Here is a 27829-nt window from a genome sequence, read left to right on the forward strand (position 1 = left end):
ATTTTCAGGTGGGTTTTTCCTTGGTTCAGTGATGGAGTTTTAATTTTTGTGATGGATAGGATCCGTTCCATCCACCGTTTAAAATTTGCAAAACGATGGACGAAATCTGTCCTTAATTTGGTTTTGCGATGAATCTGGTCCGTCACAAATTCACAATTTTGGCGTAGTACCAGGTTTTTCCCACTAGGATTAATTGAAAAAACAAATATCATCCTAATCCAAAACTTCTCTGGCCCCCACGAAGTTTCCAAATTTAGTTTCTTCAATCTCCGCTGTTTCGTGTGGTGTGGTCCACCTAACTTTTGGATGTTTCATGTGGCGTGGTCCACCTAACTTTTTGATGCTTCGTGGATTGCTGATCTAAATTGGCTTGCTAAACTGATGGACAGAATGTATCTCACTGACATGGCCATGGCCCCACATGGCTTTAGCTATAGGAACAGCATGTGGGGTCATGGCACAAGTAATGGTGTCCCTCATAAATTGTAGGTGTTGTACATTAACTCAAATTAACAAACTAAACTCAGGCACCAGCCATTGTTGATTCAGTCCCAAAACCAAATTGCTTGAACAACCCTAATCTAAAACTCATGGACACTTGTTTGTTGAAGGTTGGATCATATTGGATATCTTTTCTGTAACTGTCCAATAAATGTACATCAATCCCATAGTCAAATAATCAAATAATTACAATTTTTTGTTCATGATAAATCTAACCTGGGTCACATAATTTACACAACTTAATATGAATTACTCATATGCCACTGTGCAATTTAAAAACGCGTATCATCCATCACACTCCGGAAGAGTAGTGAAGTTTCTCTCACTTCGCATGCCCCCAAGTAGGGCTGTCAACGTACAGGCCGGGCCAAGCTCTGTCCAATCCTAGCCCACACTGTTTAACATAGGCCCGAGTCTGGGCTGAGTCCTGACGGGCCAAAATAGTCTAGCCTGAGCCTAACCCAAGATGTGTAAAATGATCAGGGAAAGAGAGAGTGCGTGACAGGCCTCTCGTTGCTGCAACGGCCGCAAGACTGTGTGGTTGGTCCGGCTTGCGAGAATAATATGCCAAGAATGAGAGGTGGGGCATAGGTTGGAGCTTGGAAGATGTAGGTTGGAAGATAAGAAAAGATGAGGGGTTTTGGGTTAGAAGATGAGGGCAAGTGGGTTGGTTAGGAGGGGAAAGAGAGATGCCTCATAAACTCTAATGGGTCTGGCCAGGTGAGATTCTGGCCGGGTTGTATGTGGTCTAAGCCCAGCACATTTATAAAATGGGCTTGAATTTGAAGCCTAAGCCTGACCCTCAAGCCTGAAATTGCAACTCAATCCCCGGCCTAAGGCAGCCAAGGCCCAAAATCTTTACCCCAAAGGTTGAAGATCCTCTAATTCCTCTTTTTGCTCATGAAGCCGATCTTCTGCAATGTTTGTAGAGTAAGCGTATTCCACAACCCTTGCGGCGCACCATGGTGTTTTCATAGAAACCAACCCATCTAGAAAGGGCTGCCAACTAGAAAATTCCAATAGACAAAAAAAAAAAAAAAAAAAACCAATCTAACCATCACATGAGCCACTATGTCAGTTTGAAGGTTTTGGGGTGGTTGTTCATTATTTTCTATGATGTGTCTCACCTGGTGATTACATCAGCCTAATTTTTTGAAAATCTTACTATCACGGGGTCTCACTTGATACTGAAATTGAATGGCATAAAAACAATATGGTTAGCCACCCATAACAACAATGGGCAAACACCCAAATACCTATAATTCACATGATGGCCCACGTGTCAGATTTTTTAGGTGTCCCGGTGGCATGACTTGTCTTTACAAGTTGGATACCAAGCATGTGCGGCCACATCCTTTTCGCTCTAATTCCATGTCAAACAACTACTTTATCTGAAAGCTTGAGCCGCTAGAGGATGGCACATCAGGGTCTTTAATATACCCGAGCTTGGGTTTAAGTGTGTCAGTTCAGGCCATAAGGTGATGGATTTGGGGTTGACTGTGCCCCCACGGAATCCAGGCCGTCGCCATCCCTGTTTATGACTGTTGGAGTGGGCACATGGTCAAATGTGCAGCAAAGGCCTTAATTGTAGTATTTAGCTCACACTGGGCTCAGACAGCTGAACTTAGGCCCGGCCTAGACTGAGCCATTTACCAACTATTTGCAGGCCATTGCCATTGTTGCTATATTTTCTTTTTAAATGAAAGTGGACTGTAGATATACATTCTTTTTACTATCTACCATCTGTTTTGCAGGCCATCTAGCTAAGGGTCAGGATTTCATCGACAAGATTTTTGCTCATCTAACCACAGTTGGGTGGGTTGATTTTATCAATTCTTTGTGATATGGGGCCCATGGTTCTTTAATCCAGCTGGTCATTATCTAATGAGCCGTACTGTGGATGTCACATCCCTACTCTAATCCTTTTAACCACTAGCCCGCTTTGGTCAAGAAAAACGCAGTAATTAGTTATTTATTTATTTTTCCTTTTGGTAAGAAAATATAAAAATGCAGAAACGGTCTGCTAGAATCTGGCGAGTGACTATCAGAAGATGCTACAAAGATTAGTTGAAGTGAGATTCATGCAAAGAGAGATTTGAATAGGTGGCACACTTGCGACATTAGTCCACGTGTGAGATTTTTTGTGTAGTGATGCAGGGATGGACGTGATGAGGTTGATTATTGTCTTCCTCAAGCAGATAATTACTCCGAGTCCACCGATCATCTCTGGACTTCTCACAGAGATTCTTTAAATTCTCGAGGAAAATTAGAAATAAATAGAAATAAATTCGAAAATAGATTGATTCTTCATAAAAACGAGTTTAAAATCATTTAAATAATAATCTCGAATCTAAGAAGAAGTTTCAAAATCAAACCCCTTGAAAAGTGACTTACTATAAATAATAAACTTGCTATTTATAGACGGTCATGATTTCTACTAGGCTTCATGGTTTTCGGCCAAAAATTGCAAATGTCCAATTTGTCCTGACCACGTTATTCTCGTAAATCTTTTAAGCCCTTTTCATGTTGGGCATGACTCCGGGATCAAGAGTTATGATCCAACTAAAACTTAATATAAATAGTAAAATCAAAATTAAGATAGAGTTTCGACCATCGATTTGATGAAATCTTGCAAATTCTGCTAGTAAACCTGAAGTAGTGGGGTTGGGTGGCTAAAGTAGATTCTCCTACCCAAAATCATATATGATATGTAGAATAACCCATTCCATTTGCAAGATATGCTTGTTTTAGGGTTCCGAAAGTCCTGATCACTTCCACCTCCAATCGGGCCTTCTCTCGTCCATCTTGAACATGAATATGTCCACGCCCCCCTTTACACGCTTTGCTTTACATCACGTAGTGACCATCATGAGAGTGCTTTCACCCAAAATTATTTAACAGTTCCTATGATTAGGTGGGCCACACATGTGCTTCAGCTCATCTGACCATCCTATCAGACGTGTTAAAATGGCACACATGTATGCGATCTAGTCCATTCATTAGGATTATGTAAATGCCCTTTTCTGACCTGGAACATATGATCTAGTTTAAGGGGCTAGCTGGGTGCATGCCTTGTTCGTCCATGTTGGGGTCTTGGTTAGAATATCAATGATTGGTAACAGATGGGAAGCTTAAGTGGGCCTCGCCATGGGAAAACGTAGGGATGGAAACGCTACTATATTATTAGTTTCTCAGGCACATCCTAAATTAACGTACCAAAGGTTGGAATGGTAGCCAGCGTTGGCTTGTTGTTTCTTGTAGCTTGGTCCCTTTGGTTTCGTGTATATTCACGCCGCCGATCCGTTTTTCCAGCCCATTTGAAGATGTGCTATGGAAAATAAGTAGACCCAAATCTCAGGTGGACCACACAACAGGAAACATTGATGATTGAACACCTATCATTAAAAACTTGCTAGGGACCACTGCAAGCATATCCTTAGTTTATTTGCCATCCAACCTGTTGATAAGGTCAACAAACCTGGATTATTGGAAAAAAAAAAATTGTAAATATCAGCTTGAATCAAATCTTTTGTGGCATACAAAAGCTTTAAATTGTCATTCGCTACTTTTCCAATAGTATAGGTCCACATGAGATTTGAATCTGGTTATTGTTTTTTTCATAACGTCCTAAAATGACCTAGAAAAACAGATGGACAGCGTGGATATACAAAAAGTTCATCAAGATAGCCACCACATGGTAACAGTAACACCCACTAAGCTAAGCTGTTACCCGAGAAACAGCTAATCCTCTCCCCTTTAAGGGCCTCATGGTTGTAGAGTCATACAAGAGTTGAGCTAGCTCAGTCAGCTCGCTCGATTCCACTCGCCTCGGCTCGAAGTTGGATTCGGACTGAGTCAAGTTGGTTTTTCGAGCTTGACAAATTTTTGAGCCGAGATTCATGGTAGCTTGAGTTGGACTCGACTCGAATCGAACCTTAACTCGAACCAACTTGGATCGAATCACAGCGGGGACTAAGTTATTTTGATATGAATGTTGCTCGCCAAGTGTTTGATGAAATGACTCAATAAAGTGTTGGCAAGGAAAGAATGGATATGTTGGGTGTTTGATTTTAACGGTACCTGTTGGGTGTTTGATATTGTTTGATTTTATAGTTATGCGGGAGGTGTTTGATTTTATTTGATTTTGATGCTACAAGTGTTTGATAAAATATTTGTATAGTATCATAACTGTTTTGTGTTCTATGAAAATTTTAAAATGCATAACAGGTGTTTGATAAAATGCCGCACGGTTCAAATTAGCCTTGAACTGACCCGAGTTACTTCCCGAACCGAGCCAGCGGGCTAGACATGCTCGAGGACCGAGCCGAGTTCAAGATGGGCTTAACGACTGGCCGAGCTGTGCCAAGCTCGATTGGGATCGACTCGTGTACAGCTCTACATGGATGTTATAACGTGTGCCACGTCCACGTCATTGGCTCGTCAGTTCATTTCCCCTCATGCCGGACTTCTCAAGGAAGTGTTAGTCGGAGGAATTATCTGTACGTGAGCAGCATCTTCACATGGTGGACATGCATTTTAAATTCTAGCTAGCAAAGATCATTTTCTGTTGATCAAGACTGCTCATTTTATTTATTTTTCATCCTTGATGAAATATTTCTAAATATTTTACTGAAAGAAAATATGAACACTTTGATTTGTGGCCTAAAGATAGATAGTTAAGAATAGAAAAGGTTACTATTTTTGGTTGGTGAGATCTTTCTTATTTCGATCTAACCTCATTCTAAAATCTCAATCCATGATTTTATCAACGTACCAATGGTCCAGATTTACCTACCTGTGGACCTCATTATCATAAATTAAAACGCGTGCACACTGTGCAAAGATGCGGGCAACGTGTTATAAATTAAAAACCCTTCCAGATTGCGATTTCTTCTATCCGTTTCCCAAACGCGCCCGATAGCTCGTTCCATCGGTATTTCCATCCAATCTCGATCAATGTCGGAATTTCTATGCCCTTTTTCTTTCTTTCTTTTTCCTTTGAATCGATGGGAAAGTGGAAGATGGAAGAGATCCCTCTGCCTACGCTCTTCGATCATGCCCGGAAAATAAACTCCACGGCCTTCGAATTCGCGATTGAACAGGTATTTCCACACACCCAATTTCCATATCTTGGGAAATGAATTAGTGCGGAAGTGGTTGTATATGAGAAACGGCTGTAAATATCTTCTTCTTCTCCTTTTTAATTCCAAGTGCGTGTTTGGATGCACCATCGGATTGAATTGCGAATCTCCATATTGCAATTACGTTAGTTTGAAGGTGGACTTGAAAGGAAGACAAATGCAATTTGAGCGCTATTTTGGTCAATTATATTCCTTCTACGTCCAAACGCGGTGTTGAGTTGTAGTATTACCTGTAATGCTTACAAGCGTTTGCAGGAGACATTGCGGAAGGGGATCGAAGCGCTGCAGCAGTGTGCAAGAATGATAAGAAAGCTAGGGTTGTTCTCTGCCAATGAGTCGCAGGACGATATCAGCACCACCAATCTGAAATATCTTCTGGTAATTGTCGTAGATTGAGGAAGGATTGGAGGTTCTGAATTATGAAGCCATGGTTTTAAAATTCGAACGTGAAACATGTTATCCTGTACAGGTTCCATTTTATCTCGGAGAAATGATGGAAAAAGTCGCAGAGGGTGACAAGATACAGGTTCTAAAGATCTCCCAGGACCGATTGAAGGTGAGCCTTGTTCATTTTATGAATTCGAGAGATATGCACTATTTGATCGAGCAATTGCTCGGGCTAATGAATTTTACAGTCAGGGTGTTATGATCTCCAGTGGTTTAAAGGCTTAGTTTGATGTGTTCCATCAGTTAGGGAGATTTTGTCATATTGGTTACATTCTCGACATTTGGTATCAGAGCCAACACCCTCCAGAAGATAGAAGTGAATGCCACCATAGAGGGGACCACCATGGACTTCAGCTGTGGAGCATGGTAGAATGTTATGATCTCCTGTGGTTTAAGGACCTTGTTTAACACATCCCATCAATCCTAGGGCTTTTGGTGTAATGGTTAGGTTCTTAACACAGTCCGCCTTTTGGTGTGCCGAATCACTAATGTGGCAGGCCTCGGATTGGAGTCACGTCATTAATGCAGTAGGCCCTATAGTGATGGGACATGATTCAAAAATATCCTCCATCTGATTATCCTAACTATATGATTGGTTCTTTGATAAATTTGGGCCACGGGTTGTAACTGTCCGATTTCATCGGCTAGTGTAATCTAATGTGGGAGATGTTTGCGTGTGTCCCATCCCACGCTGAGGCCACTGGATCAACAGATTCGGTTACCAAAAAGTAGGCCTCACATGAAACAAAAGTTTGTTCTGCTAAGCTCTAAAAGCTCGAACTGATAAAGCCTGGCAAATTAATCCTTTTATCTCATAACTTAGGTCAGGCCGTCGGCTGAACCCCCCTCGTGGGCCCCACTTCACATGGGTCCCGCCTCACAGGACAACTAACCACTTGCTCTAAAAGCTCGAACTGATAGAGCGTGGCAATTCAATTCCTTTATCTCATAGCACAAGTTAGGCCATCGGCTGAACCCCCCTCGTGGGCCCCACTTCACATGGGTCCCGCCTCACACGGGCCGCCCACCCAAAGTATGCCCCCACTTTACACGGGCCGCCCCACTCGAGCCCAATGTTAAAATGCCCCTGCATTAGGACCTCTAGACTTATACGAGCAAGGTCTTAAGACTTAGTGTTGCGACTTGGCCAAGTTGGGCCGAGTCACCCATATTTTTATGTGTTGACCCATGGTGTTGAATTGGGTCTTGCTCAACCAAGTTCAGGTCACCAAAGCTATGATTTGATACCAGAACATGCTCTTTCTCAACTTCCCTGGCTTCTCTCAATACATGATGAAAGAATGTCCATAATGATAGTTAAATCCTGAGTAAAAATTTTCACATGAACCACATACCCTGGCTCAGAGTCCTATGGTGATGCCCACTTGATTACATCTTGAGTTCATAATTTCTGGGCCAGTTGCTATGGATTTATGTATCATTGACACCTCATTTCCTTACAAAATAAAACCGTTGCATGTCTGATACTAATGTTGCCATAGGATAGGACAACCTTGATTTGTGTTTTCTGCTAGTACCTTAGTTACATGTATACATGCACCATATAATTTCTTAATGTGTTTTAGTTGTTTAGATACATTTTCTCTGTCTTGTGCTGGTATCAATTTTTCCATATTTGTTCAAACATGTCAGCATATTGGGATTTTCGAGGTCCTTGTGTCTGAGACCTCATGACCATGTCTGATACTGGCACATGCATTCACACCCGAGTTATGTATATGGGTGTTAATCATTATGGCTGTCTATACAGGAATTTGTTTCATCTTGTGAGACGCTAGAGCTTGTACCTGAAAAGGAGTTAAACACACATGCGCGCGAGGGGCCAATTACCCCTGCGAATCAAAGGGCTAAAAAGGTAAGGACCTGTTTGGGTGCCAGTTAAAAAACAAGTTCATCTCATTTTAGTTAACCATAATTATGTATTAGAGATCATGATTGTTGTTTATGAAGACTATCTTTAAATACATAATTGTGATAAACTAAAATGAGATGAACTCATTTTTAAGTGGCACCCAAATACGCACTAAGTTTTAGTTCATTATCATGCCAGACTATTAGTTTCTTAAGACACCCGCAGCTATATGTGCATGCTTTTATTAACATTTCTTTAACATTTCTAATAAGTAATATTGCATGTGTTTTGTGTCACAAAATAAAAGGGTATCTTATCGGTTAGTGCTTGCTCTTTCCTTTTTAATTGCAATCGATGTTCCAAATTACAAGTGCTAGATGTCAGAAGCATTTGGTGGGTTTTGGAAAACTGTCCTCAGTTATCTGGCTGATTCATATTTCTGTTTTCATGTGAATTTTAGATTGCTCGGTTGAGGCACCAGAAGGCTGCAGAATCCAAGCTCCAAGAAATTAAAGAAAGGAAGGAATGGAGGAGGCAATCCTCCAAAGCAGCAGATTTATCTACTCCTGTCGAGGCTGGAGAGGAAGATATGTGGGATGATGATAGTGAAGAAGAACGGGAGGTCAGATACTATTTCCTGATTAAATGAGAAATGATTATGCATGAAAGTATCACATCAAGCCAGTGACATCAAGACATGATTATGCATGAAAGAACTAAGGTGGACTTGGACCCAAGACCTAAAGGTGGTTGAAATAGAGAGCATGCCTTCTATCGAGCTATACTAAAATGCTCTTTGAGTGATATAGATACAAAATGGATGAATAAAATTAGCTTGATGTTACTTATCTTTTCACTTACCCTAAAGTTAGGATGGTGACTCTGATGTGCCTAAAGCATGCTACATGACGTCTACCCCTTTGAAGGACCCTTGGACAGTCAGCTATTTGTGTGGTTATGGTTTCAACTTCCCTGCTTTGTCTCTTCGTCAAGACCTTTATTTGATGACGAAGTAGTCAATTTTTTCTGTGTTTACCAGTTTATGGTATGTTGGTTCTGTTGACAAGTGAAATCCATTGTGGTTATCTTTAGGTCATCACGCTCTTCATCTGGATATGTGCAGATCTTCCATGTTCTGTTTAATCATTAAAAATTCTGCAGTATCTTGCAAAATAGAAGGGTGATCTGCTTTTGATTATTCATAGCTCCTTCCCAGCCCATAAAATCCAAGTCTTCACTGGGAAGTCGAATTTGTCTTGCCCAATCTGCTCCTTTGGGAGGAGTCTGATGTTCCTGTCCCACTAATATAATGTTATTTTCGGTAAAATCTTTTTTACCTCATCAACCACAAACCTCTTTCTCGTTTTTGTAGCCGTGATTATTTTACTCGTGCATAAACCTATTATTCATATCATACTTAAATGTACTTGAGTCATTGTGGTCACTCACAAATTTCTTATTGAAGTTACGTCATGTATTGAATACCAAGAGTCTAGCTTCCCCTGCCATGAGAAATATGGCATCTTGGTAGAGGAGGATTAGAACTATCCTAGTGGAGTTTACTTATACCAAGAGAGAATTTTAAACTTAGCTTTGAGAAAATGAAGGATCAAAACTCGGAATCCTAATGGCAACCCCAGCTCAAGCTAAGACCTTGTTTGGTCAAACATTGGCTTGATGATTTAACCCATCCTTTGCATAAACCATCATTCAAAAACCCAATAACTTGGGCTCGACTGAGTCTTCAACGGCTCAGGTCGACTCAAAGATTCAACTGAGTCTTTACTTGATGGCCCACTTTGATTTTTTTTAAAAACTAAATTATTAGTTTTCTGAGTAACAGGTATTTGGGATTTTCTCATATAAACCCTTATCTTTGGTCCAACTCCATAAAAACCCCTCCCTTATTGGTATTTCCAAATTAACCCCTATCTTTTCTAGATATTAATAATAATAATAATAATAAAAAACACCTGTTTGACTTTGACTGATGAAGAAGTAGCAGAAAGGACTGTTAAGAGTCAGAAATGACTGTTCTGTCCCAAAGGAAATGATAGTTTGGCACTTTTTCCTGTTGTGTAGCCCAACCAAGTCTTGGATCTGCCTCATTTTTTGACCTCACATTCTAACATGAGCTGGCAAAATTGATGGATGGAGTGGATTTCACACAGACAATGTTGTGGGTCCCAAATTGCTTTTATTTGACACCCATCATTGAAGCCTTCTTGGGGCCCACATAACTTTTGGATCAGGTTGATCTTCGGATTTTCCCTTCATCTTGATGGGAATTACCTTATGAATGGATTGGATTGCATATAAACGTAACGGTGGACCCGAGGAAGGTTTGGCAAGTTAATAAGTTTGGGCGTTTTGGTCATACACAAAATAGTGTTGGACATTCTGGTCATATACAAAATATAGTGCTCTTCATATGTTGTTCGTATGGAAGACTGACAGCAGGGTCTTTTCTTATTAACGACCTAAAAGATAAGGTTTTATTTAGGAATGCCAATAAGGGTGGGGTTTTTATGGAATTGAACAAGATGGGGGTTTATATTGGAAAATCCCTAAATATTTAAAATTATTATCTGTTAAAGTATATAAAATAGCTGAACTTTAACTGCTCCATCACCTATAGTCCACTGGTGATTGGCGTTTCCTTCTAGGGGCAGGGACGTGAAATCTAAACTTGCTAGCGTCGTTTTACTTTTTCACTAAGAGTGTGGGCCAGGCGATTTACTTGGCCGCAAGACATGCCGAGTTGACCAAGTTATCAAGTTGATTAAACAACTTGTCGAGTCCGGAACAAGTCAAGCTTGTTAGCAAATTTCCTTAAGACTCAGTTCAAAATCTTGCTGGGGTGAGTTGACTCAGCTGAGTTTCCAATTTAGCCAGTGGATTTTAGAAGTTTGTTACAAACCATGACTGATGTTTTGGCTTACACTAATGGGATCATATTAATGATGGCCACCACCACTACTTATCCCAGCTACATATCACAAGATATCCAAAACAGTTACATAGCGGCCATTATGTAAGAATAACAGTGGTGACCGTTACGTGTTATAGGGTCGTAACAGCCGTTATAGAAAAGTTGACCCATAACGGCCTATAACGGCTCATTAACAGTCCATTATAGAGCCGAAGTAAGTTTTATTTTATTTTTTTTTAATGAGAGAGAGAGAGAGAGAGAGAGAGAGAGAGAGAGAGAGAGAGAGTGGCAATAATGGCAGTGGCCATTATTGCCACTGTTACCGTTATGGAATACCTTGAGAGAGAGAGAGAGAGAGAGAGAGAGAGTGGCAATAATGGCAGTGGCCATTATTGCCACTGTTACCGTTATGGAATACCTTGCATATCATAATATTCTTGTCCTATGATCAAACACCAAAAATTTTGAGGTATTTGGACGTCTCTACTATGGGCTTCTATCTACATTTTTGTGATGAGGGTTTGCAAGATATAAGTTGGCAAATGTAAAGCACCTTTCCTTCAGTGCTTAAAAGAATGGAAACAGCTACGAATCAAAAAGTAAATCAGGCCTTCTGTCAAATGGGTATTTTGTCCATGTGACAAAGACTAAACTATGTATGAGTCAACGAGTTCCAAAGGACTCCTCTGCATCTAATGTGTTCCTTTAAGAGCTGTCTCATTTTAGACTTACCCAAATCTTTTCTATATTCAACTCATCTAAGCCTGAACATTGAGGTTCTAGACCCACATAAGGTTTGGGCATGGTTTGTATTTCTTTATGTAGGGAAGCACGGAAGGTGAACCCTCAAGATCTAACGGTCTACACGAGTTTTAGAACCCTCACAAAGCAAAAGATTGATGCTCCAACGGCCCGCCTTTCTACTATTGGAGCAGATGGATCTATTCACACCTCTGATCCTACGGTATAAGTGGCCCCGGATTGCGATCTATGGATTAGATAGTCCCAAGGTCAAGCCAAAATGGACAGACTACTGTGCACACTATATCTCTCTCCGTATACTCTCAGTATTACTTATTATATCTCTTACGGGAGAGAATCTCATCCTTTTATAGGAAAGAATGAGAGAGTCTAATCACACTTTCTAGGGAACACTACAAAATGCATTTATTTCATTTAACATCTCTTTTCCACTACACATGAACTAAGTGGATATGGCTGATTGCTTTTTAAAATACCATATAAAATGTCTGGTTTTGTTCTACCTATTGTCATGGTTTTTTTTTTTTTTTGTTTAATCCCTCAAGATTCATTTTGTGAGTTTACATGGAGATTTCTCTTGCAGGCATGGCTTACTACCATCTCTTTGGCTATCTGTCGGGTCAGTTTTCACCATCTTCAAATTTGGTGAAGGTTGTAATAGCTTTTTTTTCATTGGCCAAAATAGGTGTGTGCCAGACTCTCTTATGCTTGTCTTGCTTTCAATCCACATTGAACAGGCTTTTGATCTGCTGGAAATGCTGATGAAAGAAGAAGAAATGCTTTCTGCTATAAAGGAATTGCAATTACGGGTACGACCAGGCACTGTGCACTTTGGTAACAAGCTTGTATGCATTTTAACATGATAATATCTCCATGTCCTGACTCAAATAATTTCTGCAATTATCCAATGCTTATGCCCTGGTTGCCACTTAAAAATGAGTTTCATCTCATTCTAGTTGAAAGTAATTATGTATTATAGATTTTGGTAAGTATTAAAAATAATCTTGATAACCCATAATTCATATAAACTATGATCTCTAATACATAATTACTGTTAACTAAAATGAGATGAAATCTTTTTTAAATGACAACCAAACAGGGCCTCTGTTTCTCAGATTAACAATGTTATCATGAAACCGTCTATGCTGCAGCTCACAATTCGTCTTAGGTATACCGATACTCCAGTAACCTCTACTCCTGTCCCAACTGCTGGAAGCTGTGTTCTGAGTGCTAGCTTATATTTCTTGTCTATAGAAAACTCAATGGACAAGAAGAAGGAAGTTAGTTGTATCTGTTCTTGTGCTGGTATTGTAGGATCCCAAATCGCACAACATATATGCACAATCAACTCAGGACATTGCACAAACAAGCATACTGAAATTTGCATTAGAAAACACCAAACAGCAAGATACAATTTTTAAGCGTCAACTTCTTTTAGCCAATGTATAGTTTGATTTTAGAACTCTTGTGTGTGTGCGTGTGTGCGCGTGCGTGTTCTTTTTTCTATTTGTGTCATGGAGACCATTGATGCAATTGTCACTGAACTGCATTGCAGGACGGGGATGCAGCCATTACCCGAGAGGTCCTTGATGAGCGCATAAGGAGAGCAGAAAGTTGGCATTGGAAATCTGTTACTCAATCCCAATGCTCAAAACCAACACGGCCAATTACATGTGCAACTTTTGCTCAAGATGTTATAGAAGGGAGAGTAAAGGCTTCAGAAGCACACGAACACAAACAGTAGATATTTGGACCCTCAATTTTTGGGGGCCAAAAATTAACATGTGAAAAGGAGAGGATGGCCTCACAAGTCTTCCAGCCTGGTTACAGGTTTGCTTGCCTCATATTTTTCTGCACAATCAAACATTTAAAAAGGCAATTATCTTTTCTTCATATTCAAATTTAGGACCCATTTGGTATCAACAAAAGTTTAGTCCTGGACAGCCTATCTAGGTCAGGCTTGTTCTAGTCTCTCTAGGTCATTTTGTCATAGAGTAATTATTCTCATGCTATTTATTAAGCACTTAGAATAAAAAAGGATTATTTAGCACATGCGGGTGCATTTGCACATTGAAAACTTGACATATATTGCATGTGTGGTTCTTGAAAATGTACTGTGATATATGTAGTACATGCAAAAAGATGTGTGGTGTCACACGTGGCACATGTGGAGTGTTTGACAATGTGTGGTGGCACACACAGCGTGTCACTGTACAAACTGGCGCATGTGACAATGCGACACATGGAAGGTACTCAAATGTTAAATGTGTCACATTTGTGGTACTTGAAGATGGACAGTGGCACCTATGCTACATTGGCAAATGTTTACCGCAAGAGAATAGTCCAATGTATAATATAATAGAGACAAGCAAGTCTCAATTTTTTTTGGAACAACAACGGCCCAACAATAGTCCAAAAACTTGGACAACTTGTCCGGTTTTTTTTTTTTTTTGGTTCCTATGCAGAAAAGCAGTATATAAACCATGGACAGGAAGTTTGTCACCACACTAACTAATCAGGGACTGAAACAAACAGCTCTTAGGGTTTTCCCACATAGTTGGATAACCGAAAACGGACACTAATGTCCCCAACCACCAAACCACAAAGACCCATTTTTTGGCATGACGAAAAACCAGCCCACCATCTTGCACCGAACCCTGCCATCACTAATTGGTAGAGTAGGACCTCAGATCCTACTCTCTCCAGTCTCCACAAATGCCAATGTGGTATGCATCTGCAGGATCCAAGTCGTTTATCTGGTTGCTTTCTCTTGTATGTGCTGCAGCCTGAAACTCAAGTATGTCCAGTCATCAGCTGGGTCACACATGTACCAGGAAAATGGTCCACTATAAAATCAACTATATACTGACTGTACCAGCCTAATTTTTGAGCCGCAGCACATACAAAGTTTGGTCAAGGGGAAGGCTCTAAAGGGTGTAGGTGTAGTAGCAGAAAAGATTTAATGATCTATGGTTTAACTGTGGATATGCTCCTGTGTGGCCAACCCTAATTAGATTGCACAACTGACATGGTTCAGGTGATGATGACAGTGGTGGTGGTTGTGAGCACTTACAAAAGTTCGGCTCACCTGATAAACAGCTAGGATCACACACACACACACACATTGGCACGTGTGGGGAGACTAAATTGAGGTCCTCCCCCCCAAAAAATCACTGAAATGGGTATATTTGTGTGAAACCAAACACGAATAATGGAATATCATTCTGTTTGTTAGCATGTTGAATGTCTTCCTCTGCTTCAATCTCCATGAATATCCCAAATTCCAAATGTTTTTAACTAAACCCTGCTTTGCCTTTTGCTCAACATTTGGTCTTTGTGATTGATAGGTTGCCTGCCTTGAGCATAGAAGAAGCTGGTCTACGAGAAATGGAAATGATGAGGAAAGAGCAAGAAAGGAATGCAAAGGTTTTCAAAGAAGCTAATTCTTCATGGCACAAGGATAGCCAGACATTAGGAGATGAAGAAGCCGCTGAAGAGAAGGTGAGGGAATGGGATGATTGGAAAGATGACCATCCCCGAGGAGCAGGCAATAAGAAGGTCAGGCCTTGTGGATAATGTGGAAGTGCAGGTAATAAGAAGTTCACGCATTGTGGATAATGTGGAAGTTACAAATTCTTCTATGTTCTTTGTCGTGCCTGTGTCAGGGGACCTATTTGAGAGCTATGAAATAAAAGGTAAGAAAGTTGCATTCCAAAAAATGTAAGGAATAAAGAAAGCGCTCGTTTGGATGCATGGAATTCCCATATAAATGGAAGTTGTTTTCCACTGACAAGACAAGTTGATTGGATGCATGGATTCCCCAGGTTAATAATTACTCTCCTCATGGTCAGAATTCTCTAAGCACAATATAAGCAAGATGATTGTTATCTAATAAATTCCAGAATTCCACTGGCTATCCAAACAGGTACTCTATTTTTGGAATCCTATTTTCTACTATGACTACGGAATTATCATTGGGTAATCATTATGTTATCCATGGAATCGAAATGGAATCCATGCACTGAAGTACCCTCTAAAATAAGTTCACTTGTTTGAGAGTTTACAAAGTTTTCTTAGAAATTTTTCTTTTTCCCTTTTCTAAAGTCTGGGAATATTTTCTTGGAATCTACAATGTAAAGTGAAGGGCTACAAACCGGCCATTAAAAATTCGACTGGGTTTGTAGAGCTCTCCTCATTTTGCAATCTATAGGACGCTCTAAGGTTTTGCCTTTTTTTCATCTTGTCATGGGTAGAAACAGAGACTGTTTAAATCATTGTCTGTATTTGAAGATTCGAGTGTAACAAACGATGATTTTAGATTAACAGAAGTGCCCCAAAGTTAGAGAAGATGAATTAGTTGTTCTAGTTCTCATCTGTTGAAGTGTTGATATCTCTTTTTAACAGCTTGAAAACTTGATTCAATATCCAGTCAGATCAGGTCGATCTGATGACTCTATTTGACTCAACTCGATATTTAATAATTAAATTATAAGTAAGATTTTAATATTAATAGGTAGTTAGAATTGTTTGAACTAGCCCAATAAGGTTTGGGCGAGCGCCAATACCATGGGTTTTATCGGCGCTAGTGTTTGTGGGTGACTGCGTGTACCCATAGGGAATAGTCTCGCCTCCCTCAAAAGGGATAGGGACACCCTGTGTCGTATTTACACAAAAAAAAAAAAAAAAAAAAAAAAAAACAGAATTGTATGAAGTATAAAAATTGGCAAATCTCGTAACCAAAGCAGCACTGGCCTGAGTGCCAACCACAGTGATTTTATTTTTTAGAGATCGTGGATGGCCCACCATATCAATAGACTCGATCATCATAGATGTGATGGCCCACCAAGTTTTAAAACTATTTGATACTCACGGTAGTGGCAACTTAGCCGTGACTCAAATATTGGGCGATGAGATAAAACTCAGCCGTTGAATCAGTGGTCTGCAAACTATTGGTTGAAATGAGCAAAATAATTAGTAGTCCGGCTTCAGTGGCGAAAACTGCATTTTTTTTATTTATTTATTTTTTTTCAGTGGCGAAAACTGCATTTGCCGACAACTAGTACCTTCCCATTGCAGTGACTATTATGAGATTAGCCATCCACGTGATAGCCCACCATACCAGTAGACTCTTGATAATCATAGATGTGATGGCCCACCATACCAGTAGACTCTTGATAATCATAGATGTGATGGCCCATTAGCTTTTCATGGTCATGGATCCCAACTTGCCGCTTTCCACCGCTTTGCAAATATAGCAAAAATTTAAGAAGCAAGATTGTAGATCCATGGACCGTAAAAGACTGTCGTAATGTTGGGAGGTAAACCACATGGCAACACCACTATACATGCTCCCACGTTTTTAGTGTTAGCTCTCATGCATGGATCAAACGTTATCGTTTTAGGTAGGCCCCACTTCAAGGAATGGGGCCCATCTCTACCCATTGACATGGGACTCAGATTCGATGGTGACCCCTCCGTACCAAGGTCGGTACTGGTCAGTACTGTGGGACCCACCATGATGTATGTCATTTTGCCAGCTCATTTTTAGGGCATTAGCCCAAATATTAGGCAGATCCAAATCTCAGATGGACCACACCACAGGAAAAAGTGGTGATTGAATTCTCACCATTAAAAACTCATTGGGGGCCACAAAAGTCCTGGATCAAGCTGATATCTGTATTTTGCCTTCACCAGGTCTGTGTGACCTACTCAATAGGTTGGATGGCAAATAAACATTACAGTGGGCCCTAGGAATTTTTTAATGGTAGGCGTTCAATCATCACTGTTTCCTGTGGTGTGGTCCACCTTAGATTTGGATCTCCCTCATTTTTGGGCTTATGCTCTAAAATGAGCTGGAAAAATGGATGGACGGCATGGATAAAACACATACATCATGGTGGGGCGCACAGCACGGAGGGGTTACTACCGAATCCATTACTATGTACCCTTGTCCATCAGTCTCAAGGAGGTACGCTCATGACCGTCCATTAGGTCCAGCTTTCGCTTTTATGGGCCATTAAAAAATTCATAACCGGACTATTATAATCATCTAATCAGTCGTCTATGAACCAGGTTGTGGGGCCCATCATGTACGTCGAAAAGAATCACTTTGATAAGATGATCCTCCCATCCATGGCTTTGGGAATGGATAGGATCACCTGGGTGTGAGTTTTCTGTGGTAGCATATGAACCGTGAGCAGAAACTGATGGACAGTTCGAATAGGTTGATGGGCCCATTAGAACCTCTATCAATCTAAACCACCAAGACCTGAACATAGAAATTATTCTCTCGAGAAAAACCTAGATACTCTTGCATGGTATGACGGATGATACACGGGCAATTAGAATTTGCACACATGACACAAGTCAAATTAAATTGTCCAAATTTTGGCTTACCGTTTAGATGTATCATGGACCAAAAATTATTCTTATTTGATTATCTGACCATAGGATTATATGGACATTTATCAGACGGCTGAAAGTGAAAATATTCAATGGTCCAATTTCAAGAAACAAGTGTCCACGAATCAAAGGTTGAAATTGCTCAAAAAAAATCCGATTTTGGGATTGTGACTTGGCGACAGTGGGATCCACAATTTAGATCGGTTCAACTTGAGTTAATGTACATCAAGTGTACAATTTAAAATGAGGGCCTGCGTATCAAGCGTCATACGAGCCCGAGTATCATAAAACTCTGCCTATTTCCGGCCCCTTAAAGGCGTACGTGACTGTTTGTGCACATGGCTCGGTGTACATTTTTCCAATAACAACATCTCATTGCTCGCTTGCTATGATAGCTTCTGCCAACCCGTTGCAAGTCACGTGCAAACCAGTTGCCATGGAATAGTGGTAACGCATGCATGCGAATTCCCAACTCTTCCACACCCACATGGGGCCCACACTCCCAGTGAAGAGGCATCCCCTGGGCCATCCACGTGTCATGCACCCATTGACCTCTTGTACAACCACTAAAACGAAGTTCGCTTTGACTTTGATACCTCCCACAACATGAGGTAGGGATAGGTGGAGACCAAGTGGACCACACCTGATATGATTGGATATTATGATTTGAGTGGGCCCCACGTAGCCGGCGGACTAGTAGACCAGGGCACATTGTAAATATGAGTTTGAATTATAATTATGATGACCGAGTAGCTGAAGGAGAAACGTTAAAAGTGATATATGTATCTTTATGAAATCTTGGAAGAAATTATCAAAGAAATGAAAAAGAGAAAAGCAATGACCAAATAAAAAAAAGGGGGTCATTTTCATTGGATTACTGGACTTGACCTAATACTTTCAACCTTATGTATCCTAATGAAAATGACGGATGCCCACCTATCACTTTTCAATATTACAAAATCCCTGTGAAAATAACTCATGCCCCCTACAAAACCACACTTTAAAAAAAAAAAATTTCAAAAAACTCTCTCTCTCTCTCTCTCTCTCTCTCTCTCTCTCTCTCTCCATATACATGTACCTTGTCTGTACCTCTCTGCACACCCAGGTACATGTACCTATTTCTCTCTCTAACTCCGTACTGTTTGGACCATAAGTTTGTATACGATCAGTAAATGACTTCCAACCTCCGATGTGAGTGTGACATCTAATCCTTTCAATTGGTTGGTTTCACCATAAGGATTGCCTTATTTAAAAACAGCCCCCATCCACTCACAAGGTAGGATATATACACCGTCGGAAACAATGTCTAAATACTGATAATAATAAAATATTAGTAATATGGCCGATTTTTGTACAAGGTGATGCTACTGGCTGATAGAGCCAACTTGTTGAATATGTTGGACGTGGCAATGCACAGACCGGTTAGAAGTCATAGGACAGGAGAACACTAATTTATGATCCGGCAAATTGATCTTAACACCTATACTAGACAAAGTCAAGAACAATCACATGGACAACCAGGATTAAGAAAGTGGTTTAGAAGTTCAACCTATAGCAATCCAACATTATAACTTCATACTATCAAATAACTATTGTAGCTTTATGACTGAATATGTATTGTATACTTATAAATTGTCATTGAAAAAGTATCGATGAGTCTTATGTCTTGGTCAATGATAAAAGGTAGGTAGTTCTTGAGTGAAGGTCTTAACAAAATCGTAAAATCTATTGCATATGTAGCCAATGTTTAGTATAAGATTTTCAAGGATTAAATTTCAAAAGTAAAAGTGTTTGAAGTGTTGTATAATTAGGATGTGTTCAAGATTACCCAAAATGGTTGAATTGGGAGCAGTTGGCTTTTGTCTTTTCTATGTTGGTTGCTCTTGGGGTTGAGGAAATTGCGACCCACTGCAAAAGGTCTCGGTCATTTGGATTTGAATTGTTTCTGTTGAGTAACCGAGTGATGGAGCTTCAGTTGATGGATTTTTAGGAAGAGGTGAAAGTTTATTGAAAATAGATTGGATAAGTGTCTCCTACCGATCATTATATTAAGTAGCCCAACAAGATTTGAAAGAGCTAGTGGATGATGGACGTTGAGGAAGAGAAATCAAAGAATAGAGTTGGTGGTTTCATCGTAAGAGGTAATAGTAGCAACGATATCTGAAGTATTCCTAATGTGATGACGTATATGTATAAGTTAATTAAGGGAAAGCGAGTAACGTGGGAATTGATTAGTTTGGCAGAAGTCGAACTGGCAAGTTAGAAGGTTGGGTAAGTAAAATTCAACGCCATTCTTGTTATAATTTCCCCTATTTTTGTAAGAGTTGCCTATTTGAATATCCCCAACCAATAGATAGCTAGCCCAAACCCCATTTTGAGCATTGATCAGATCTGTGTCGAATTATGTATCGATGAATCAATTTGGACCAAGTTCTCTGTTTCTGTATGGGCGGAATAGATAGTCGGGTCGATCAAGCTGAAGAGAAGAAAAATGGTGCAGGGTTCATCAAAGGAGGTAAGTTTTACAAAGCCTTAATTCAACAATATCCATAAGAGGTTATCTGTTTTGTAGTCCCCACAGTTTTACCATTGAATTCATGAAAATGTTCATAGAGCCACAATTGGAATAATCAGAAAGGACCGCCAAGTAAATTTAGACCGTTGGATGTCAAGGTATAAGTACTATGATAAAGATGACTACGAAGGAAAGAAGCGAGTGCTACTTATGTGCCAGATGCAAGGTCGACTAGAACAACATACTCTTCAGCTATTTTTTTAGTCTTGACACAAAGGAGTGACTAACAAACCCACATCAAGAGGAAAGCACAGTGCTCCTGGTGGCTAACCTCCACTTCAGTCTTGCATTCCCGTTACATAAATGCCGTTTATTATAAACATATGCCATCAACCTTGAATAAAGGTTTGTCGGATACACATCCTGCATAGAATTGGAAGCCTGATGGAAGAAGAGACGCTAAGGCATAGACATTCATGATTGTTGGACTCATAAGGTCACATTGTAAGTGAAAAGAGTTGGTTGAACAACTCCAAAAACAAGTCGTCATGAGAACAATAGGAGAATGGGTTTGAACTTGCAGGTTGATGGATGAATGCATTCGGCTATATTGATCTCGGTCCATTGAATGAGAAATTTATTTTTGAAATATTTGTACCAATCAACCCAATCGTCAAGAGGTTTCAACCATAACTAGGGAATGTTATGTCTCCCAATACTTTCAATCAAAGGACTTATGGGAAATAAAAAATTGTTCTCCCTTATCAGCACATTACTCTCAGAAGCACCTTACTGCTCTCAGCCAGGTCGACAATCCCATTGTAATGGTAAGATACACGCCTTTCTCCCACATTCATCCCTCTTTAATCTTTTCCATTTTGATCATACAACTATTGTACCTTTGAAAGTCCATGAAGATTCAAGGAAACTAAAAAAAAAGAGTTCATTTGGAGGAAGAGTCCCAACCTTTGTCAATCGCATGAGTAATGAGCGCATGATAGTTGATTAAATAGACGAACAATCATGCCAACGACTAAACTTCGCTCTATCTTGACGTCAAAGGTTAATGATCACGGTTTGAATCAGACCCAGTCAGTTTTAACATGCCCACAACCCTCGCATGTGTTCTACGTGGCCAAATTCAAAACCAACGGCTTAAATGAAGGGTCACATAAAAAATCAAGCCATTTAGTAACTCAAGATGGATCCCAATGCAATCAAAGGTGGGCATCTCCTCTCAACTATTTTTCTATGTTCTTGTTCACTTGATTCATGAACTAACTTGACTTTTAGGCCTTAGGCTTAATTGTAAGAGCATATTTCGTGGACAACTTGAATATGATTCATACCATGCAATCCATTCCATGTGAGCATTCTCTTCTAAAAGACTGCCCAAATCAGTGAGTTCATAAGATTCGATGGTTTACACAAGATCTTTGCAAAGAAAAATAAAAATAAAAATAAAAATAAAAATAGAAGGTAAAATGATTAACAATCTACCTAATCACTATGGGAGCATAAATCGTCTAATTATCTCTCCAATTTTATGGTTAGTTTGGCCTCGAATTACTATCAACAATTTATATCATACATAGGATGAGCCAAAAAGACAACAAATATAGAACTTTCTTCCCGCTTCACTCCAGGAATATCTCATTTCAATTACTTGGGTAGTATAGGGAGCCCTTCTCCTTTTATGGAGTGATCAGGGAGTTTAGAGAAGGGAATGATACACACATCTCATTTAATTTCTATTCCTCATCCATCCAATTTAAACACCAAATTCATTTATTTTTTAAAGAACATCAATTTCAATTTTCTTGATATCGAAAATAATTCCAAAATAAAGAAGCAATAGAACTATGTAAGGAAATTTGTGTGGTCCACCCACTGATGATTTCCCACAAGTGGGCCCTATAGGCCCATATTCAACACCCCACGCATACCCTCTCTCTCCACCCACGTACACAAACAAGAACATGCTGATAAAAATAAAACTAAAAAATTCATGAAATTTTAAGTGGAAACCTAAGTATGTATATCTAAACTAATCCAAATCCTACCATAATGAAACTTTGCTTCGTCTCATCATGATGGTCCCGAAAAAACAAAGGCATAAGGTCTCGAATGGCTCTGCTGTGTGACACGTGGCATGGTTTGGAAGCATTGTGTACCTTGGTCGCTAGGAAATGGACTACAAGATCAACGTGATAGTTCACTACCATTTCTCAAATGATGTTGACCATCCACCACACGCCGGGCATAAATGCACATCAATCCAGACCATCAAAATGGCGCCAGCCTTAGATAGGCCATATATTATTCAATGGTTGAATGATCCTAACCATTTAATAATGGATATCAAATGGACACTAAACATAAAATAATCAACATTCCAAATTCAACAGGCGAAATCATATGGCTAAGATCATCAAATCACTATAATTTTCACCATATCACTTTATCCAAACCAAGCCCAACAATTTGAATGGTCCGGATTGCCACACAAGTTTGACACCAACGCAATGGATGAATCAACACCATTTTTTAAGTTGTAGCCAACCATCACATTAGTCTATGATATATAAAAACACAAAATAGTACATGGGTGGTGCTTATTCCTAACTCATATGGTCCCTTAAACCTTATTACTAAAATAATAAATTAAAAAAAGAAAGAAATATTTTGGACCTTTTCACACGCGTGTGCTCTCCCGCTAACATCATGCTAATGGCATGCGTGCGTAAGGAATTGATGCCATTTGATGATTTTATCATTCACATACATCACAGAAGGCTCTCTCACCGCTCCATTATTTTATTAGTATGCGACAAAACCACGAAATCTAGTGCTTTCAATAAACCTAAGACCCACTCCTAAAGAATAGCACGAACACTCCTCTCTTAATACCATCTCTTCATGGTTTACCTTCAAAATATCGGAATGTCTTGTACCGTATCAGTGGGTCCGGTACAAACATATACATTTCTATAGAAACATGGTAATGTATGGTTGATAGTTACTAGTATGGTAATTCACATACAATGTTTGTATGGTAACTTTAATATGCAACGTTTGAACCCTCTAACGTGTCGCTTTTGTTTTTTTTTTTTTTAATAACATCTGAGCCGTGCTAATGGCCGTAGGACGTATGATAAAGATTTCTTTGTTTGCATTAGCGATAAAAGGTCTCCGCTCAACTACGGATCATGCAAAATCTATCTTATTTGATGGTGTCCATGGCTGACACGGAAGAAAAGGAAGATCTAATATTCTCCTTTTGTCTTCTTCTTCAAGCAACCAAGCCTCTATTAATGGGGGACACAATAGGTACGGATAATCAATTAACATTTTGTATTTTTTGTTGCATATGATCTAAAGGAACTTGTGTATTTAATTATTACATTCTCTGGCCTAAAACTAAAATGGTCCCTTCATAAGGAGAGTTACACCATCAAAATCAATGGACAGCTGATGCCCAGACTCAATGTACATGTGTGACCCACCTAATGATCACCTACAAACGGTTGTATATGTGTATCACATGCAACCTCGCTCGAAAGTGTACATGAGGTGGGCCCCACCACGAAGATCACTTAATACAAAAATCAAGCCAGTCCATTCATCAGTCAGGTGCACGTGTAAACTGAATAAGACCAATAGCAAGGTCGTTCATTGATTTCAACAGTGTAGCCAGCTGACGAGTAGACCATGCATCCTGACACGTGGTCTAGGTGAGCTGTATGGCTGAGGCACGCCATTTGCACTACATGCCCTCTGCGTTACAAAATTCAATTGAGTGCTGGATACTCTAAACTAAGATGGTACTACGGGAAGGTTATTATTTCTTGGACCGGTATCATCTAAAATACTGCAACACGCAAGGTCTGTGGGGTTCATTTTATATATATATATAGAGAGAGAGAGAGAGAGAGAGAGAGAGAGAGAGAGAGAGAGAGAGAGAGATGGGAAATGGTAATATAAGGTCGACCACATGGAAACTTCCCATGAGGTAGAGCTATGTGGGTCCCACTGTGATTTGTGTCAAACATCATCATTGTGCATTTTATGGTCTCCTTTAGGTTATGAGATATACCAAAAATTAGCTGTATACGGAGGTGGGCCATATCATTTAAAATCATATGAAAATATGCCTAAAACATATAAAAGTACTTGGTGGGGCCCACTTAATTTTTATATGTGACTGAAACATTGCATGACCGCTCATCCAAGTGGGACACACACAATGGATGGGCTAGATTTGTGAACCATATCTCGGTAATTAAAGATTATGAATGTTTTAATGTGAGGGTAACCTCTCTCAACCGTTGTATGTGGTGTGGCCCACACAAGTCATGGATTGACTTGATTTTTAAGCCCGCCGCCCACCATGGAGTGGTGCATCTGACTAGGGTAGATGCTCAACACACATTACAGTGGGACCCACACATCTTAACCTCATGCATGGGAACTTCCCATGAGGTCCGGGCGGCGGCACAGACGCTAGCAACTTGCACACTCACGCACTTGCATAGTAAATAATACAGGTGACTTTCCTTGACGATGCCTTGCCCGTCGTGGCACTAGCCCCGCCTGCTTAGCACGGCGTCCCTATCCACTGCCCAATTCAGCCCTCATATGCCTTAAGGAGCAGCGCTGCTGTTAGGCCCCCCCATGTCATCCTACGGTACAGTTGAGCGGAGATTTCGCCCCTTTCTGAGTTGGTAGAAGCTCGGTTGTCGCACGAGGACACCGGCGTGACGGTTCTGTCTACCCTTTCATCGCATGCCCCTCCGGTGCCATCATGTGGCGCAGAAGAGCCTTCTGTGCATCGTTAGTCGACGGAGCCATGGACACACAGCCATTGCTCTGAGGCCCACCTCATGGCACCCCGCGACAAGTTGTGTGGGCCCACGTGATGTGTGTCAAACATCTACCCCCATCAGTCGATGCATCATTCCATGGTGGGCCTAAGGCTTAAAAATCAAGTCAATCCATGACTTGCGTGGGCTACACCACATACAAAAGTTGAGAGGGATTACCCTCCATTAAAACATTCATAATCATTTTTTGGGCCTATCAAGATATGGTTCACAAATCCAGCCCATCCATTATGTGTGTCCCACTTGGATGAGGGGTCAAATCAAGTTTCGAATGCATCCAAATTTCAGGCGGTCCCCACCAAGTGCTTGTATATGTTTTAGGCATGTCTTTACATGATTTTAGATGGTATGGCCCACCTGAGTTCCGTATATGGCTGATTTTTGGGATATCCCTTAATTTAAAGAGGACCCATCAAATGCATGGTGTTGATGTTCGACATACATCATGGTGGGGCCCACACAGCTTGACCTCATAGGAAGTTCCCATGAGCTTGACCGCATAGAACCTTTTCCATATATATATATATATATATATATATATATAGAGAGAGAGAGAGAGAGAGAGAGTCGGTCTCACGCGCACTGTACCGCACGGAGTTTATGTGTGAGCCTTCATGAGAGCCATAAGATTAGGAGAACGACTGGTATTCAGCACACTGAGAGAGTCTTCAAAAAAAAAAAAAAGACTCTCTCCTATACTCACGAGAGACTCTTGGAATTGCAAGTGGATTTTCAACGAAAGCCTTTCGCATGAAGATCTTGTGCAAGGATTTTATGTGGAGCCCACTGTGATCTTTGTAAGAAAGCCACTCCATCCATCCGATTTTTTAGATCATTTTAAGACTTTCGACCAAGAACAAGGTGTATCCAAAACTTAAATGGGCCACACGAAAGGAAACTGTGGGGATTTAGTGGACCACCATTGAAACATTCATATGGCTATAAAAGTTTTGTATCGGTTTAAGTTTCTAGTGTTTTCGCTTCATCTCAGTGAAAATGACCTTATAAACGGTTTGGATGGAATATAAACATCAAGGTGGAGCCTAGGAAGGTTTCGACGGTAAGCATTCCTTTCCCCATTGTTTCATCTCGTATGGCCCACTTGAATTTTCCATCCTCCTCATTTTTGGTATAATGTCCTAAAATGAAATGTAAAAATGAATGGACTGATTGGATTTCACACAAACATCATAGACCCCACACACAATCCTTGTGCAGTATCTTAATGGGAAAGGCTTTAGCAAGAAATCCACGTCCCACGGAATTGGGAAATGAATTGGATGATACCCCCACCACCAGCCAATGGCAAGTGGTCGATGCTATGTGGACCCCAACATGATGTATGTGTTTCATCTATGTTGTCCATTTGTTTTTTTAGATCATTTTAAGGTATGAGACCAAAAATGCGATATATCCAAATCTTAAGTGGACCACATTACAAGAAACAATGTTGAATGAATGTCGACCATTAAAAAAAATTTGGGGGCCATAAAAGTTTTGGATCAAAGCGGATCTTTTTTTTTTTTTCCCTTCATATGGGTTTATATGACCTAGTCAACAGATTGGATGTAAAATAAATAGTTGGGCCTTATGATGATTTTAATGGTGGATATCCAATCAGTATTGGTTTCCTATGGCATGGTCCACCTGAGATTTATATTCCACTCATTTTTTAGATCAAGCCCTAAAATGATCTTTAAAAATGGATGAACAGAATGGATGAAACACATACATCATGGTGGGGCCCACGGCCCACAAAGCACCGACCACTAGCCACATGCTTGACGCGGATTGCGTCCTACTCCACTCGGAGGGTAATCTGTCCCAGGAGGGCTCAGTGGGGCCCACGGTGATGTAAGTGTTTTATCCATGCCGTTCATAGTTTTTCTCATATCATTTTAAGGTACGTGAAAAACAATGAGGTGGGTACAGGGCTTAAGTGGACCATAAATTTGGTATTGAACATCCACCATTAAAAACTTCTTAGAAGCTGGAGAAGTTTCGGATCAAGCTGATATTTGTATTTGCACTTCATCCATATCAACGTGACCTTATGAATAGGTTAGAAAAAAATATCATGGGGGCCCTTAGAAAGGTTTCAATGGTGGGTGTCATTATCACTGCAGCTTCCTTTGATGTGGTCCACTAGAGCGGTGTACCTACTACATTTTTCTATCATAGCTTAAAATACCTTAAAATGTCTGAGAAAAGCGATGAACTAGGTGGATAAAACACTTACATCACCGTGGGCCGCCATAGAGCCTTGCCTGTCCGAGCGGGGGTAGTACGCAATCCGCGTGCAAAGGGTAGCGGATTGCGCAGTGAGTAACCAAAGCGTACTGAATAAACTCTGTGGGTCCACAAGCGTACTAA

At 40.3% G+C, this 27829-nt stretch overlaps 1 pseudogene; it reads left to right on the top strand.

Annotated features, from left to right (window-relative positions):
- Window positions 1-5406: 5406 nt before the first annotated feature.
- On the top strand, window positions 5407-15881 carry LOC131241181 (PP2A regulatory subunit TAP46-like; annotated as a pseudogene).
- Window positions 15882-27829: the final 11948 nt, after the last annotated feature.

The sequence above is a fragment of the Magnolia sinica genome, chromosome 3 (assembly GCF_029962835.1).
Source record: "Magnolia sinica isolate HGM2019 chromosome 3, MsV1, whole genome shotgun sequence".
Lineage (NCBI taxonomy): Eukaryota > Viridiplantae > Streptophyta > Magnoliopsida > Magnoliales > Magnoliaceae > Magnolia > Magnolia sinica.